The following is a 13853-nucleotide window of genomic DNA, read 5'->3' as shown; positions in this document are numbered from 1 at the left end:
CAGTGCTGCTTTAAAGCCTATTTCTTTGACTTGAGCAAGAGGCAATACCAATTGCTAAAGAGGCTGCAGTTCTAAATAAGAAAACCCACAATGAATGTTTAAAGTTGTGAAATGTTACTGTAGGCTGCTGTGCCTGAGATGCTAACAATTATGTGAATATGTTTCCTGATTTTACTGTGCCCCACAAATGCATGTCCTCTGCATTGCTTTTGTTAATATTATTCTTGGGAAAAGAACATGCTTGCTTAAATAGTGACTTTTTAAAAAATATAACACTTTAATAACACTTTGAAATTTAAAAAAAAATTTATCTTCCATAAACCCAACAAGTTTCTAAACTCTTTCATGTTTACTATTCAATTCAAAATTAATAATTAATTCTGGAATAATGCTAGCATTTTTAGTTTCCAGCAAAACATACAAAAACATTCTCCTTTTCTCCCCTGTTTTGTACTGAACATTCACAATTCACGATAAAGTAAAACACTGCTATTTGGATGACACTTCAGAAACAACACTTTCACATTAAGAAGTAGAGGAGAAGCATAAAGTGGTACAAAACAAAATTCCGATTTCCATAATTACATTTATCTTGAATGAGCCAGAATAATGCTTTGTATAATTTTCTTCTTAACATGAAACTCAATCTAAAGCTTCCGGAACAAAAGATACGAGGCAATGAAAGGCTTCCTTGGAAAGACATACTTCCAAAGAGATGAATTATGCATTCTGGAGTCATTGACTATAAAGTACATTAAGTTCAAGATGCAAGGAAGAAGAATCTCACCCAAAGAGAAGTAAGTACAAAGCAAAACATGACACAAAAATTACTCCACAGATAATGAATGAAGAGGATCTTTGATGGGACCATAAAAGACTGAGCCCAACTGCTGACAGGGATGCTCTCCCCCCCGCCTCCCTTCAACGAGAGGGGAGTATTATCATTTGGAAAGACATGATTCTTTGGGGGGAAACACTTTTTCATTCACGTGATATCCAGATAATCATCTCGTCCTATAAGAAAAGCTGTTGATTATTTACCTCTCTTTTTCAACTAATCAGCACCATCTTGCCCGTTCTATGATGTCTTAGTCCTAAAAAGAGCCCGGCTTTCTTTTTACTGTTATCTTTCCATCTTCCTCTATACCACCCAAGTCTTATAACCTTTGACCAATAGGAAGTAAAAAGGGAAAGACTAGAGATCTTTTCAAGAAAATTAGAGATACCAAGGGAACATTTCATGCAAAGATGAACACAATAGAGGACAGAAATGGTATGGACCTAACAGAAGCAGAAGATATTAAGAAGAGGTGGCAAGAATACACAGAAGAACTATACAAAAAAGATCTTCACGACCCAGATAATCATGATGGTGTGATCACTCGCCTGACATCCTGGAATGCAAAGTCAAGTGGGCCTTAGGAAGAAGCATCACCATGAACAAAGCTAGTGGAGGTGATGGAATTCCAGTTGAGCTATTTCAAATCCTCAAAGATGATGCTGTGAAAGTGCTGCACTCAATATGCCAGCAAATCTGGAAAACTCAGCAGTGGCCACAGGACTGGAAAAGGTCAGTTTTCATTCCACTTCCAAAGAAAGGCAATGCCAAAGAATGCTCAAACTACCGCACAATTGCACTCGTCTCACATGCTAGCAAAGCAATGCTCAAAATTCTCCAAGCCAGGCTTCAGCAATACGTGAACCGTGAACTTCCAGATGTTCAAGCTGGTTTTAGAAAAGGCAGAGGAACCAGAGATCAAATTGCCAACATTCGCTGGATCATCAAAACAGCAAGAGCGTTCCAGAAAAACATCTACTTCTGCTTTATTGACTGTGCCAAAACCTTTCACTGTGTGGACCACAACAAATTCTGGAAAATTCTTAAAGAGATGGGAATACCAGACCACCTTACCTGCCTCCTGACAAATCTGTACGCAGGTCAGGAAGCAAGTTAGAACTGGACATGGAACAAGAGACTGGTTCCAAATCAGGAAAGGAGCATGTCAAGGCTGTATATTGTCACCCTGCTTATTTAACTTATATGCAGAGTACATCATGAGAAACGCTGGGCTGGAGGAAGCAGAAGCTGGAATCAAGATTACCAGGAGAAATATCAATAACCTCAGATATGCAGATGATACCACCCTTATGGCAGAAAGCGAAGAAGAACTAAAAAGCCTCTTGATGAAGGTGAAAGAGGAGAGTGAGAAAGTTGGCTTAAAGCTCAACATTCAGAAAACTAAGATCATGGCATCTGGTCCCATCACTTCATGGCAAATAGATGGAGAAACAATGGAAACAGTGGCTGATTTATGTTTTTGGGCTCCAAAATCACTGCAGATGGTGACTGCAGCCATGAAATTAAAAGATGCTTGCTCCTTGGAGGAAAGTTATAACCAAGCTAGACAGCATATTAAAAAGCAGAGACATTACTTTGACAACAAAGGTCCATCTAGTCAAAGCTACGGTTTTTCCAGTAGACATGTATGGATGTGAGAGTTGGACTATAAAGAAAGCTGAGAGCTGAAGAATTGATGCTTTTGAACTGCGGTGTGGAGAATACTCTTGAGAATCCCTTGGACTGCAAGGAGATCCAACCAGTCCATCCTAAAGGAGATCAGTCCTGAATATTCACTGGAAGGACTGACGCTGAAGCTGAAACTCCAATACTTTGGCCACCTGATGAGAACTTACTCACTGGAAAAGACCCTGATGCTGGGAAAGATTGAGGGCAGGAGGAGAAGGGGACGACAGAGGATGAGATGGCTGGGTGGCATCACCGACTCGATGGACATGAGTTTGAGCAAGCTCCAGGAGTTGGTGATGGACAGGGAGGCCTGGCGTGCTACAGTCCTTGTGGTCGCAAAGAGTCGGACATGACTGAGCGACTGAAATGGCTGAAAGTGGGCTGGAAAGATTTACATGTACATGATTTAATGTTGAGGACTGGGAGAGAAGGGCTGGGGGAAAGAGAAAAAGACTAGCTATTTCTGCTGGTCCCATTTGGCATGACCCACCTCATCCTAAACTCCAGAAAAACTGTTACCCAAGCTCTACAGTTCATAAAAGCTTAAAAAAAAAAGAAGGCCATATGTATAATAATACATATAGATATATCATATGCAGTTGACACAAGATAACTTATACACTTCTCTGCTTTAAATATGTTAGAAACCCAAGACAATCAGTCATTCACAAAGTGCTGGCATCTGAGGTAACAGACAACTGACTGTGTCTGACTTGCCAACTTAGAAGTTCACTAAAGTCTGCAGAAGCTAAAAATAGCCACACAAACATGTTTACAACGTTGTGAAAATACAGGATCCACACTCTTTTCTAAATATAAACCTTGAGTTCGAAGCACAGGGATTGGCTATGGGTTTTCAGAGACGTCACTGGGACATCCCACACTTTGCCACAGAAATCCACATTTCAGGCTTTTACTTTAAATATATAATTGGTGGTATTTAACTAGAATGAAGGTGGAGTGGATCTGGAAGGGAGAGGACAAGCAGGGGAAAAAAAAATGGTATCGCTTCCTCCATTTAATTAGAGGGCTTCAGAAGACCACAAACCCCCAACTCCTTGTGGTGGGATCAGCCTGTCATGAAGTTCTGAAAGAGGATATCCTGCCTATATTTTTCCACCCAGTATATCCACTCTCTGATCTAGTCCCTGCCCCGTTCCTAAGACTGTAGGTGCTACTAAGGTAGATACGTGTAGACAGGAAGTCAGATGGAATATGTACATATGTGTAAAAGTCCCTGCACCCCACTTGGTCCATGAGTAGTATAGGCATGTTAAAGGCAACAATTCTTTGGCTGCGCTACATGGCTTGTGGGAGCTTATTAATAGTTCCCTGACCAGGGATCGAACCTGTGTCCTTGGCAATGGAAACACAGAGTCCTAACCACTGGACCACAGGGAAATTCCCAAAAGCAATAGTTCTAATTCTTGTTTTGTTCCTAAAAAGTGAAATCATTCTAGCTCAAAACACAGGGGGAAATTTCTAGCTAAAACCCACAAAGCTTTATCAACTGGGATGGCTGGCAGGAGGGTAAGGGTGCGCTAAGACTATAAAAAGTTCAAAGGAGTATGTTACTAGTGTAGGAAAAAAAATATTCAGTATAAGTTATGCAAAATTATTCTTTGTTATTAATTGCTGGATAGAATTTGTTTAGATTTTATCCTATGCATCTAAAATCAGCTATTAAAAGAAATAAGAAAAAGAAAAACCTATAGCAACAGACTTAGCCCTATACTAGTATATTATAAACTTCAAATGTAGAATCCATATTTCTGGAGGTTATCCAAGATCCAAGAGAAGTGTTCTCCAGAACAAAACTGTGTAAGTTGTATAGGCATTTTTTTAACAAAATAAACTACAATCAACAACAAATTCAACTGAAAAACTGGAGGAAACTGTATACAATCCTACCACCATCAAAAATACATTTTTCCATATTTTCCTCTAATTTTTATCCAAGTACATACATACTTTCAAAGCAGCTAACTTTTTTTAAAAATTGGAGGATAACTGCTTTACAGTGCTGTGTGGGTTTTTGCTATACAAAAGCGTGAATGAGCTGTAAGTATACATATACCCCGTCCCTCTTGCGCCTCCCCACCACCACTGTACCCCTTTAGGTCATCACAGAGCACCAAGCTGAGGTCCCTGTGCTATACAGCAGCTTCTCAATAGCTGTGTATTTTACACATGGTAGTGTATATGTGTCAATGCTAAGTAGCTAACTTTTAAAATACAGATGATGTGTTTTTTTTTATTGGTTCCGTGCGCCACACTTCTAACTTTCAGAAGCTTAAAATTCTTGGGTTTAAAATTATAATTCATTAATATTTCACTAATATTCACTAATAGTCATTAATTTTTCCAGGTGTTGCTTATCATGCTAGAATTTATAGAAATAAAGGTGAAGCCCTCACTGAAATGCTTTCTGAAACCTGATAAAGACACACTTAAGGACTATAAAAACATAGGACATTTATTCACCATGGGCTTCCTTAGCATAGAATCCCAGATACATTCTAGCAATTAAGATATTTAATTATAACTCAAAGGATGTCCTACTGGGCCTTGTCCAATTTTGTACAGTATGGAGTTGATGCTCTAAGCACATAATGATGAAAACAAACATGTATTATCTTCTTGAAAGAAATGGTAGCATTTGTTTACCAATAATGGCAATCTCATTCTGTATAGAATGATTTATTAAATCTAACAGAAAAAGAATTTATTCCAGAAAAAAAGAATTTTTTATACTTCAACTTAATGTTTGGCATTGAAACTGAAGATATTCTCAGAATAAATGTTTGTACCTTAAGATTAAAAGATTAGGCAATCTAGTTATACATTATCTACAATGAACAGAGGATAGTTTGGTCCAAAAATAGAGAAGCTGAGGAGAAACCAAGTATCTCTGGGCTTCTCTGGTGGCTCAGTGGTAAAGAATCTACCTGCCAGTGCAGGGGATCCAGGGTTTGAGCTCTGGGTAGAGACGAGCCCCTGGAGAGGGAAATGGTGACCTACTGCAGGATTCTTGCCTGGGAATCCCATGGGCAGAGGAGCTTGGTGGCCTACAGTCCATGGGGTCACAAAGCATCTGACACGACTTAGCCACTAAACAACAACAACAAAAGTTATCTCTAGTTAAAACCTGACTAGCTTTAAAAAAAGAAAATAAAATCAAAAGCACTGGTTCCATATTTTGTTGAATAATTGACCATGAAAAGACAAATTAACAAGGTTTTCATTTAAAGATTAATATTCTGTTACCCTAGGCTGGCAGAGGTTAATGAGTTTCAGGTAACTAGATCTAATTCTTGGTGGAACAAAGACAAAGAAGAAAAAATAAAAGACCTTTAGCTAGCCTTCTAGATCTGCCACTGAAGTCCCCACACCAACCCCATATGGCTTTCTAATCTTTAGGAGCAGTTGGGAAAGAATAATCAGAAATAAAAACTACCCAGCATTGTAGCCATCACATATTCCTTGCGGGGAGGAGGACAATTCCTTGCAGAGGTGGGAGCGGGTGGAGGTACAAACCACTGGCTGTAAAATAGGCTACCAGGATGTACTGTACAACATGGGAAATATAATCAATACTTTATAATAACTGTAAATGAAGTATAACCTTTAAAAATTTTATTAAAAATTATAAAAGAATTGAAAGGAAAAAAAAAAGAATCCCTTCTTTGTCCTCTCAGCCTAGTCCTTTCACCAAATGGCTTAGGGAGCAATTGCACATAAAGATTTGTTATGTGCAGCCTCCCAAGAACTCTCTCTTCACTGCTCTAGTCTGCAAACCTAACACACACAATGCTTGACAAAGGTAGGAACCCAATGAGTGGTTACTGAGTGAATGAAGGAAGAAGAGTATTCATGGATAAGCTGAACCCCACAGGGACCATCATTATGGTCGTCCATAAATAATAATTAGCGGTTTGAGGTTCGATGCCAGAAACATGCTAGAAAAGCAAAATATACTGTGATAATGAATTAATTGAGAAACTATCATTAAGCCTGAATAAGCATTTATACTTTAAATATATAGTTATAAGCATGATATAGATGCTATTATGTGAAATACACAAAATAGAAAGACCTTCCCCTGAGGTACCCAGAAAAAGGAGGAAACACAGGATATATATAACGTTGTAGCACAGGCGAGGCAGTGAAGAGGTTTTTCCTTTGTGCTCCATTCTGTTGTCTGCCCCCTAGTGGAGTCCTCGTGAGCAGAGAAAACCTAAGAAAGGCAGGCACTACGGAAATCAGGAAAACCCAAAATAGAACAGAACAAAGTGCAAGGCACAAGGAGATTACTTCGGACGTCTATAAACCAGTTACTCAAGGACAGAAAGCTAACTTCTAAATTCCTCTTCAACACTTTTGCTCCGAAGACAAAACTCTTGTCTCAACTTAGGTAGGTTCACTATTTCCTTATGCACCTTTGGACCTTTCATCATTACCTTTTAAGGAAAAGTTGGCATCTCTAGATTGCATCCAGGTGGCATGTGGGTTTCTGGATATTTAAGAAGACAATTTACTAACTGCTAGTTCCTAAGTTCACGTGGTCAGCCTGCTTTAATCTCAGGTGTCTTTGACGTGAGTGGCTAAAACAGAATCACTTCCACAAAGATGCCTCTGGCAAGCTCTGTATTCATTTTCTGCTACTGCTACTGCTAAGTCGCTTCAGTCGTGTCCGACTCTGTGCGACCCTATAGACGGCAGCCCACCAGGCTCTGCCGTCCCTAGGATTCTCCAGGCAAGAATACTGGAGTGGGTTGCCATTTCCTTCTCCAGTGCATGAAAGGGAAAAGTGAAAGTGAAGTCGCTTAGTCGTGTCCGACCCTTAGCGAACCCACGGACTGCAGCCTACCAGGCTCCTCTGTCCATAGGATTTTCCAGGCAAGAGTACTGGAGTGGGTTGCCATTTCCTTCTCCGGTATTCATTTTCACTGCACTTCAAATCGAGGGACAGGTAAAGTGAAACAGAGACGCTCGACAGCGATGGCAGACGTGGCTGAGTGACTCCTCCCACAAAGCAGGCTTATCTCCATGGGGATCTTTCTGTCTGGAGAGGGGTGTGGGTTTTGTCTATGATCTCATCTGCTGCAGCAGCCGACTCGCCTCCAAACCGGCGGCCCATTTTATACCCGAGGTTCGCACTAACACGTACAGTTCTTTAAATATGAAGATGACAGACGCTGCTACTGACTTACGTAAACAAGCAGTCATGTGACGCCCTCCGCTCCTTCTGACTGGTGACACATCTGCAAGCCAACCGGCCAGCGTTACACAAACTTCACTAACCGAACAAAACCTCCAAAAATCACTCCTGAAGGGGAGATACAAGCCTTAAGCGTTTCGGGGCTTCAGTGACCCAGTGGTTCCACTTCTTAACCTCTGAAAGAATGAGAATGCTAAATAACTTACGATTATTTTAAATAAAATGATCTCCAGAGATGTGACACTAGATTTTCTCCCGTATGTAAGTACTTGCACATCTAAAACTCCTACACTGGTAAGATCTGTTTCCCAGAACTGTATAAAATAATCAAATAAGAGGATCCATACCAAAAAGCATTCAGAGATGAACAAAGGGACTAAAATAAACAGTTCCCTTAATTATCACACTTACCACCCTTTGTAGACGTGTATTAGTATGATAGTTCTGGCAGGTTCCAAAAACAGTTCATTTCCAGTGATTTATGACTATATCTTATATGTGACACAGTTATCAGCTTTAAACACCCTCAGCAGCTTTTTCATGGAGGAAACAGAGGCCTAAATCAGGGGAGACGGAGTAGTCAAGGTTTATTTTAATAAGCAAATGCTCGGGGTAGAGGAACACAAGACGTAACATTTTTTTTTCTGTTCTCAGACTGCTGGGAATGCTCTGAAAGGCGAGAGGGATGAGAAGCCAGCTGACATACACCTTCCTCTGTTCATTTATCTTCTCCCTTTGGACAAACCCTCGGCAACAGGAAGTATCAAGAACACAGAGGAAAACTCTGTGCTGGTAATGCCTTCCCGACTTTCTTGTTGCTCAGATCTCTACTACAAAAGCAAGGAACGGCAAATTTCCACCTTTGAGGACCCTCAAAAGATTTACTCCAAGCATCAAGGTTCCTATGTCAGGAAGAAGGGATGTGGGGGAACTTCCTCAGCTCTCTATACTTGGATGTTATGGATTCTTCGGTTAATTTTTATCTGCTGTCTGTTTTACTACCACGTTATTTATAGAGGGCAAAGTAGCTAAAAAACTGACTTTCTTAAAACTTACTATATTTAGACAATGATATCACTACTAAGTTTGAAATACGATATTATGATATAATTCTTCAAGCATGCTTATATATCTAATTTAACGTTTTGAAGTCTGTTCAAATGATTCATTAAAATGAATAACAAGGGAACAAGCGAGACAGCTGTTTTCTTTGTAGATCTGATTGGCAGCATGCCGTTTGAGCTCAATGAGCTACTCAAGAACTGTTCCTATTCTTAAATAATTATATTTTAAAAATCAGTGCAGTATCCCTATTAAAGACTTAAGTTTATACAAGTAGCGCTAACTTTCTGCATGCTATGAAATTAAACTTACAGCATTCATGACAATTTGTAATCATACTGATTATTTTGTTTGATGGTTGGTTTAGCATCTTCTCTCTCCAAGGAGGCAATAAGGAATTAAGAGTAGACTGAGTCTCTCCAGTCCACCAAGCTTCTAGCACATTGGATGATACGATAGGTGCTGAATAAAGGTCTGTATATTAAAGTGTTCTATTAAATTCATATCTGCAGAAGGTCAAACATCAAGTTGTACAGAAGAGCTTATCACACAATACTATAATTCCACTGCAGTCTGATCCTCACCCTGAGCTGGACTCTTAAAGAGAAGCTAGTCCTGGTTTGGGCTTTTCTTGGTGGTTACCCTGGGTTGGTTATTCCTGGTTTAACCCCTCCCCACAGACCCATTCTCCACCTGTCTCTGTGTCTGGGGAAGAGGTGAGTGTATTTATCCCCCACTCTCCCAGCTTTACCTTATTCCTGAGCACAGAGCCCCTGGGGGGTCACTCCTCATTGTTTCAGGGCTCAGGGGTCTGGTATACACAGCTTTTAAAATTAGAATTTATTATTTCCTCCCCTGACCCTCCAGCCCTAAGGGTATCAGGACCCTCATCTAAGCCCAACCCACAGCACCATAAATAGTTCCTTCAATAAGGTCTGCATTTGAACCATCTGAACTGAGTCTCTGCCTAGTACATAAAAGATACATCCTATTTCCAAATACTGTGCTTCTACATGACTTCTCATTTTCAGACATGATCTATGGAGGTCTAGCCTTGACAACACACTTTCCCCTACTGCCTCTTCCCCCCTTCTTCCCGAAGTAGTGATAACCCCAGTTCAGCCCCTTGACCAGATGGATTCTGCACCACATACTCAGCCACTGTTGTGGTTTATCAGGCATAGAGTGTAATTTTCTAGGAACAATTTGTTTTCATCCCCTCCTCCATCTTTCCTCAATGACCTCCCACTGCCTAATTTTTATCTGCTATCCACATACTCTCACACTATCAAGGGTGATAACACATTCTGTCCTATAACCACCTCAATTTTCTGGTGTTTTTTTTTTTTTTAAACTCTATAAAGATTGAGTCTAAGAGTTTAAAGTCAATCAAGGGCATTTATACTCTCATGATCATGGATATGTTGTTTCCCATGGCCCCTTGGGACTAGGATTGCATTGGCTTCTCGGCTTGTGCAGGGTCAGCATCACTAGCCCCAGGCCATACAACGGAGAACGCTCCTCGGGTTAAGGTTTAATGGAGTCTCTGTTTTCTACTTCATCAGTTCCCTTTATCGGATCATCAACCTTTCCCAAGCCTCCCACTTCAACACCTGCTTTATCAGTCCTCTCCTTTCCTAGGTCCACTCTACTTGAGTCCTCCCTTGCCCTGACCTTCTGCTTCAACAGGGGTTCCTTCTGTGATTTCCCACTGTATTTTCCCAGGGTGGGTCCACCAAGCCCTGCAGGCCATGCTTTCCTCCTTCGTGGTTTACTCCTCATTTTGTTATAGCCAAAGCCTAAGAAAGGGTATATGGAAGGTATGCTCTAAAAGATGACAGCAAAAAAGATGTATGCACCCCACTGTTCATAGCAGCACACTTTATCATACCCAAGACATGGAAGCAACCGAAATGTCATACTAAGTGAAGTCAGAAAAAGAAAGACAAATATGGTATGATAGCACTTATATGTGAAATCTAAAACATGATACAAATGAACTTATCTATAAAACAGAAACAGATTTACAGACATTGAGAACAGACTTGTGGTGGCCAAGAGGGGATGAGCATGGGGGAGGAATAGTTTTTAAGTTTAAGATTAACAGATACATGCTACTATGTATAAAACAGATAAAAAAAGGACCTACTGTATAGCACAAGGAACTATATTTGATATCTCATAATAACCTATAATGGAAAAAAAATCTGAAAATGAATACACACACACGCATTTGTATAACTGGACCACTTTGCTGTACACCTGAAACTAACATAACACTGTAAATCAGCTATACTTCAATAAAAACAATTTTTAAATTAGTTGATTTTAAAAAATGGCAGCAGAGCATAGTGGTTAATACATTGTATAATCAATTGCTATTGGAAAGAACACTGTTTTAAATATTGGTACTTATTATGCTATTCTTTTCGAATAAAGGGAACAATAATACAGTCTGCTCTCTATATCTGTATGTTGCTCATTCATAGTTTCAACCAATCTCGGATCAAAAATATTTGGAAAAAATAAACTCCAGAAAGTTCCAAAGAGTGAAACTTAATTTACCATTCCAGCAACTATTTACACAACATCTAAATTGTACTAGGTATCACAGATAATTTAGAGATGATTTAAAAGTCTATACAAGGGGACTTCCCTGGTGGCACAGTGGATAAGAACCTGCCTGCCAATGCAGGGGACACGGTTTCCACCCCTGGATGGGATCCCACTCGGTGTGGGGCAGCTAAGTCCGTGTGCCACAACTACTGAGCCTGCACTCTAGGGCCCTGGAGCTACAACTGCTGAAGCCTGTGCGCCTAGAGCCTGTGTTTCACAGGAAGAGAAGCCACTGCAATGAGAAGCCCGAGCTCCAAGACAAAGAGCAGCTGCTGCTTGCTGCAACTAGAGCAAGCCCATGGGAAAGCCACGAAGACACAGCACGGCCAAAAATTAAATAAATATTTAAAAGAAAGTCTATAGGAGGATGTGCAATAAGCCATTTTATATAAAGAACTTGAGCATCCATGGATTGTGGTATTCGAGGTGGGTCCTGAGCCCTCCCCCTCAGATACCAAGGGACAACTGGATTTTAAAACCCCTCTCAAACATTTTTAGTATCCAGCAATCTTACACTTTACCATTTATAATATTATTTGGGCTTCCCTGGCGGCTCAAGACAGTAAAGAAACTGCCTGCAATGCAGGAGACCTGGGTTTGATCCCTGGGTCAGGAAGATCCCCTGGAGGAGGGCATGGCAACCCACTCCAGTATTCTTGCCTGGAGAATTCCATGGACAGAGGAGCCTGGTGGGCTACAGTTTGTGGGGTCACAAGAGTCAGACATGACTGAGCGACTGAAGCTGTTACAGCATTATTAACCCATGAAAACATTGATTTCATGTTGTTTCTTCTATGTGCTCAACTGTTCATGGGTTTAAAACAGAATTCATTCAAAATTTCAAGTATTCTTAAAATATCCTTCTCAGCACAAAAACAGCTAGAATGATGCCAGCTGACAACCTACATGTGTCTGGGGAGGATATTTCGGTGGAAATAACAAATAACTGTATTTAATCCATTCGTTCATTCACTCATCCAAAAATATTTACTGAGCAACTTCAGGTGCCACTATTTTGGCTCCTGGAGAAACGTTTCAGTTCAGTTCAGTTCAGTCACTCAGTCGTGTCTGACTCTTTGCGACCCCATGAATCGCAGCACGCCAGGCCTCCCTGTCCATCACCAACTCCCGGAGTTTACCCAAACTCATGTCCATCGAGTCGGTGATGCCACCCAGCCATCTCATCCTCTGTCACCCGCTTCTCCTCCTGTCCCCAATCCTTCCCAGCATCAGGGTCTTTTCCAATGAGTCAACTCTTCGCATGAGGTAGCCAAAGTATTGCAGTTTCAGCTTCAGCATCAGTCCTTCCAATGAATACCCAGGGATGATCTCCTTTAGGATGGACTGGTTGGATCTCCTTGCAGTCCAAGGGACTCTCAAGAGTCTTCTCCACAGTTCAAAAGCATCAATTCTTCAGCGCTCAGCTTTCTTCATAGTCCAACTCTCACATCCATACATGACTACTGGAAAAACCATAGCCTTGACTAGATGGACCTTTGTTGGCAAAGTAATGTCTCTGCTTTTTAATATGCTATCTAGGTTGGTCATAACTTTCCTTTCAAGGAGTAAGCACCGTTTAATTTCATGGCTGCAGTCACCATCTGCAGTGATTTTGGAGCCCAGAAAAATAAAGTCAGCCACTGTTTCCATTGTTTCCCCATCTATTTGCCATGAAGTGATGGGACCAGATGCCCTGATCTTAGTTTTCTGAATGCTGAGCTTTAAGCCAACTTTTTCACTCTCCTCTTTCACTTTCATCAAGAGGCTTTTTAGTTCCTCTTCACTTTCTGCCATAAGGGTGGTATCATCTGCATATCTGAAGTTATTGATATTTCTCCCAGCAATCTTGATTCCAGTTTGTGCTTCCTCCAGCCCAGCGTTTCTCATGATGTACTCTGCATATAAGTTAAATAGGCAGGGTGACAATATACCGCCTTGACGTACTCCTTTTCCTATTTGGAACCAGTCTGTTGTTCCATGTCCAGTTCTAACTGTTGCTTCTTGACCTGCATACAGGAGAAACGTTCGGTAGTTTACAAAACAAAAACTGGGACTTCCCTGGTGGTGCAGGGGTTAAGACTCTGAACTTCCACTGCAGGAGGCACAGCTTTCATCTCTGGTCAGAGAACTAGGATCCTTCATATGCATGCCATGGGGCTTGGCCAAAAAAACCCAAAGCAACACAAAAAACAAAAATTCACCTACCTCAACAAATGTAAATTCTAGCAGAGGAGGACAAACCCAAGTAAATAAGCAGGACTGATTTTAATTCTGTAACTGCTATGAGGGAAAACCAAAGTCAATCTGAAAGTGATAACCTTATCTGAACAATCTAAAGGAGAGGTGGGAGATGATTATAGCTGTCCCATAAAACATAGTTTAGTACAGGAAGCCACCACTATTCCTAATACAGTCCCACTGGGCAGT

General features: G+C 40.7%; 1 protein-coding gene and 1 long non-coding RNA gene across 23 annotated transcripts in view; one reads left to right on the top strand and one right to left on the bottom strand.

Annotated features, from left to right (window-relative positions):
* The window catches only part of GAB1 (GRB2 associated binding protein 1), a 123209-nt gene that overhangs the window by 48447 nt on the left and 60909 nt on the right, over positions 1 to 13853 (bottom strand). For 3 of the 22 annotated variants that reach the window (XM_081543616.1, XM_081543618.1, XM_081543622.1), the window contains exon 1: positions 6988 to 7320. The exons of the other annotated variants lie outside the window; for them this stretch is intronic. The gene's annotated coding sequence lies outside the window, so the exon portion shown is untranslated. Of the gene's footprint in view, positions 1 to 6987; positions 7321 to 13853 lie in introns of those variants that run through there. 22 annotated transcript variants of the gene reach the window in all.
* On the top strand, positions 7671 to 11353 carry LOC145526875 (uncharacterized). The gene is made up of 2 exons (XR_014069262.1): positions 7671 to 8009; positions 8403 to 11353. It is a non-coding gene; the product is annotated as an uncharacterized LOC145526875 (long non-coding RNA).

The sequence above is a fragment of the Giraffa tippelskirchi genome, chromosome 11 (genome assembly GCF_054371585.1).
Source record: "Giraffa tippelskirchi isolate mGirTip1 chromosome 11, T2T-mGirTip1v1.2.pri, whole genome shotgun sequence".
In the NCBI taxonomy this organism is placed as follows: domain Eukaryota; kingdom Metazoa; phylum Chordata; class Mammalia; order Artiodactyla; family Giraffidae; genus Giraffa; species Giraffa tippelskirchi.
Note: the sequence above shows the minus strand (reverse complement) of the source record. Positions and strands in the feature narration are given on the sequence as shown.